The sequence below is a fragment of the Notolepis coatsorum genome (assembly GCF_963971535.1).
Source record: "Notolepis coatsorum genome assembly, chromosome: 12".
NCBI classification, from domain to species: Eukaryota; Metazoa; Chordata; class Actinopteri; order Aulopiformes; family Paralepididae; genus Notolepis; species Notolepis coatsorum.
The window spans coordinates 22,681,697-22,686,833 of record NC_140176.1 but is presented as its reverse complement, the minus strand read 5'-3'; positions in this window follow the sequence as shown (position 1 = coordinate 22,686,833).

The window sequence follows — 5,137 nt, the reverse complement described above, 5'->3', positions numbered from 1 at the left end:
GAGCAGAGTCTCTCGCTCGACGGGCTTCCGGTGTGTGTGTGTGTGTGTGTGTGTGTGTGCGGCCAGGCTCGTCCCCCGGGCTCACTATTCTCCAGATCCTCCACTGCCACTTGAGGGGGTTTTCCTTCCCCCCCCCCCCCCAAGAAAACACAATTGTGTCCCACACTTGATTTGTTGAGAAAACTCTTAAAGTCAACCTAATCAAATCCTAGCGTCACCTGATGCGGCAGCTCCTGCACGCCTCCGATATTAATTCCTCTGATACGTAGGGATGGGGGATGGGGCGGGTGGGGGCATCATGGGGGATGGGGCGGGGTGGGGGCATCATGGGGGATGGGGCGGGGTGGGGGCATCATGGGAGGATATTGGAAAATAATTTCTTGGTTGGTTATTCATTGTGGAATTCATTAAAATCCAATTCTGTGAAATTGAAATAAAAACAGCCCATTACTATGATAGACTGGCACGCCACGCCACGGAATATGAGAAACGAGAGAAAGAGAACCCAGCGAGGAGGGGATGGAGGAGGAGGAGAGGGAGGAGGAGGAGGAGGTATATATAAAAACATTTCCCTCAGTTATTCAATAAAGAAGAAAACAATGAATGAATGAATGAATGACCTTTATTTATAGAGCACCCTTCACAGCACGAATGCACAGGGTGCTTTACACTACATCTTAATATAAAAACACAATAAAAACAAAATCAGAAATAAATGACAACAGACAAACAGCAGTTAAAAACAGTGAAACCAGATAGAAAAAGTAGAATAAAAGAATTTGGATAAAATCATGAGTCACTAATTAAAACAACACTATAGAACAGAAAAAGGCGCCTATGTGTGATTAAAAGCCTGCCTGAACAAATGTGTTTTTAGTTGTTTTTTAAACGAGTTCTCAGAGGGGGCAGTTCGCAGGTCCAGGGGGAGAGCGTTCCAGAGCCTTGGTGCTGTCACCTCGAAGGCTCGATCACCCCTTGTTTTTAGCTTGGTCCTGGGGATCACTAGGAGGTGCTGATCGGCAGATCTGAGTGAGCGGGTGTTTGTGACAATATGACCTTTGACCTCTTCCGATAGCTCCCTGCTTCTCTCTCTCTCTCCCTACCCCCTGCTGGTCTTCGCAGACATACTGACAGAAACCAGGGCTAGCAAACACCTGTTTCCATTAGCCCCAATGCTAGCCCCGACACTTCCCTCTATTATGGCCTGTACAGAGTGCTAATTGCACTAACAGCAGGGCTGCATTAGCTCATTAGAATGCTAAGCCACGCACTCAAAAAGAAAGCCACAGAAGAAGGCTATACAATGCCAGCGCGATTAAGCAGAAATGGTCATTCCGTGACAAGTAAGCACGGACCGGCAATTAACTCCAAAGAGTGGCCCTGCGATCACAATGTTGCGGCGTACTTGACAGCTATTTCCATTTTAAGTGAGGTAATGATTGGCCTCAGAAATATCACGACGATATTCGACACGAGAGTAAATTGAGTTTTGAGTAAAAAAAAAGCAAAACGTCATCTTTCTTCAATATTGTGTTTGTGTCAGAGACTACATCATATAGGCCTAACGTGTATTTATTGTCTATTGTTTCATTATGATTCCCCATTAGCTGCCAATGTAATGACTGCTAGACTTCCTGGGGTCCTGACAAGAAAGTAACTCTATAGCCTACAGATACAGAATGTAATTATTACACCTGCACACGCGGTGTGACAGGGTATTGAAATCACTTCTGCTCATGTGTGTGTGTGTGTGTGTGTGTGTGTGTGTGTGTGTGTGTGTGTGTGTGTGTGTGTGTGTGTGTGTGTGTGTGTTCATCTGTATCAGCCATAACTCCTACAGTTCTGATCCGATTTGTTCGCACATAGGCTGACAGCACATTCACATGAATTCTCAAATATTTTTCACATTGATCAACGACAAGTATTTTATTTGAATACATTTTCACCATCCATTGAAATCAATACTGAGGGGGATAAACCCTTTGACGTTAGATGTTTTGAAGCGTGCGGGCGCCACTATGTTTTCAAGACAATGCTCTTTCTACCTTGATGAGTCCCTATCAAGCAAACATGATTTTTACGATTGTATGATTACATCACTATCGTTATCTTCAGGTATGGAATTTCTCATTCCTTTCGCCCACCAGCTTCATTGCTGCCTTGGGAGGAACTGTTCAAACTCAAACCTGATCACAAGTTACTCACCTCTCAGATCTATCTCTCCCTCAAGGCCGTTTAATGATAAGGTTTCTCACCAAGCTCGATCTGCCTGGGAGGAGGATGGGTGTTGAACTCTCAGAAGACCGGTGGGCAATCGATTGGATTAGCTCTACTACTTCATGTGCAAGATAGGGTCTCATGCAATTTAAGGTACGACATAGGCTCCATTATTACAAGAGCCAGACTAGTGGAGATTTACCTCAATGTAAACAACAGAAGATTGTCTTTTTTATTGTTTGTTTCAGATGCGTGTGTGTGTGTGTGGGGGGGGGGGGGGGGGGGTCTGATGTGGGAGGGTTTTGGAGTGGTGTTGTGTGTTGATGTTTGTTGTATGTTATATGTCTATGTCTGTGTCTATAATTGAAAATGAAAAGGTTTTCTGAATTTGCCTCTAATGGCACGGTAGCAGTGGGAGCACTAGCTGTAGCGCGTTGATAGCGAGTGCGCACTCTCTACCTTTAATCTCTCCGCTTGATCCCCATTAGTTTCCGCGTCAGCAGCTGCTTCTCTCCCCGGCGTCCACACAGAACGGAGACAAAAGACGCAACCTTTCAGACGACATGTCGAGTCACGGGCACGTCGGGCAGAGGGCGGACCAGACCGCCTTGGCCGGTGGACACAATCAACACGGCACGACAAGATGACAATGTTTAAGACGTGGAGCTAAAAAGAGCAAAGCCGGAATGACATGGCAACAACAAGGCAAAATGGTCCGACATAGCAACGAGACAAACTCAACGAACCGACGCAGGTCGTCCAGAGGAGAGGAGACTTGCATATACGGCTCGAGGGTCCCTATGACAATAAAACCATCAGTCGACAAGGACAGGTCATCGGACCCCCCCCCCCCCCAAATAGCAAATAAAGAAAATGTCCGTCTTGGGCCTCCTCACGCAACCCCCACTAGGTGTAATGAATGGAGAGCACGCCATCATAAGAGCCATTTCCTATTCATTACTGTTTTATTGATGGCGCTGAGAGCATGGGCATCAAAACAGCGTCTGTTTGTTCCATTCTTCCAGTGAGGGGAGGGGGGGGGGGGGGGTCAATCAATGTCGACTGCTAGAGGGTCAACATCGTGCTCAGTTGCACCTCTCTGAGGTTTTCATTAACATTATTATTATTCTATTCAAAGACGCCGTATCACCGCTCACACCGGTACTGTTGTCTCTCGCGTGCTACGCATTTCACATTTCAATGAGAGCTTCTTCTGTGTGTGTGTGTGTTTTTTCCTCTTTTTTTGGGTGTGGAGAGGGCGTTATCATTTTTAATGAAGGCCTTTGATATGCACATACAAGCGAGGTTTGGGAAAAACGAAGCCGGAATGCGTTAACGCGGACCGCTGACGAACTGCGTGTCGCGTTTGCATACAGACAGAGGTTTGTAGAAAGAAATGGAAGGGTCTTGGAAACATGGCGTCTCTGAGGCGCAGACTAAGATGCGCAAACGCGTACACTGCGTGAAGACCACTCTCCTCGGAAGACGTCTCGTGTCGTGCTCCCTGTGTTAAATGAGATTAGATTAGATTAGATTTAAATGTATTGTCATCGTACATCACGAGTACAGTACGACAGATATAAGTTGGCGTCTAACCAGAGTGCAAGGGTACTGCTGAAGAAGGCTAGCTCAGTAGTGGGTGGTGAGCTGGATAACCTAGAGGTGGTGGCTGAGAGGAGGATGAGGAAAAAGCTAGCATCCTGGAGAACCCCTCTCACCCCCTCTACGAGGAGCTAGCCAGAATGAAGAGCACGTTCAGCCTAAGACTCATCCCCCCCCCTGACACACCACAAACCGCCTGGGCCGGTCCTTTATACCGGCAGCCATCAGGCGCTACAACAAAGGGCCGGATCTGCTGCCAGAACTATCACTGTCACAACTCGGGACTTGAGAACTAGAACTAGAGACTCACATCACCGTACTGGTTTTATTTTGCACTAGAAACTCATATCACTGGACTCTCATCACTGGACTATCTTGTGTTTGTACTTTTTATATTATTATATTGTATTTGTATCTATACTTTAAGTGTATCTATAGTGTATATAGATACTGGACTGTATAGGACTCTGAAGCTATACATCCCCCACCCTGTATCCCCCCCCCCCCCCCCCCCCCATGCTGCTTTGACACCCGAATTTCCTCAAGGGGATCAATAAAGGATCATCCTATCTTATCTTATCTTAACAGTACAAGTGCAATAACAATATACAATGTACAAGTGATTAAACTGGAATATACTGTATATAAATAGTACTACTGAGTAATAATACTGTATGTACAGTATTACTATTTGCAGTGATACAGTTATAAATACACTAGTAAGCCATACTTGTCAGTGGTATAAGTACTAAGAGTAGGTGATGGATATATACAGATATAGCAGATATAGTATATAAATGTAATTATGAATGCAGGTATATACAGACAGGTGTGGATACATATACGTTAAATATAAATATATAAAAATAATATGGTATATACAGTATTATTGCACATGGCTGAGTTATATGGGTAGACTATATATTGAGGTAGCTTTTATGATTACAGTACGGCAGTTGTAGACAGTGAAAGCAGTAGATAAGTATAAATTGAGTTGTATAGAGTTCAAAGTTCGTAGAGTTTGTAAATATGCCTCAGCTACCGGCTATTCTGGATTTCCACTTGTGTGTGGTTCCATTTGAAGGTAAACGAGAACAGGAGCCTTTTCTTTTTGTTGGATACCACCTCCGGCCACTAGAGGCTACTGTTGCACTGTGCCAAAGCCCATCCAGCAGGTCTGTTGGAGGCGTGGGAGGTCTCCATCAGTCCTCATCTCGCCTGCCTTTCTATAGAAACGCAAGTTAATGAAAGTAGAGAGAGAGATTATGTTGTGCATTACGCTTAATTGGAGTTCTTTAAATAACACCGGGCTGCGTGT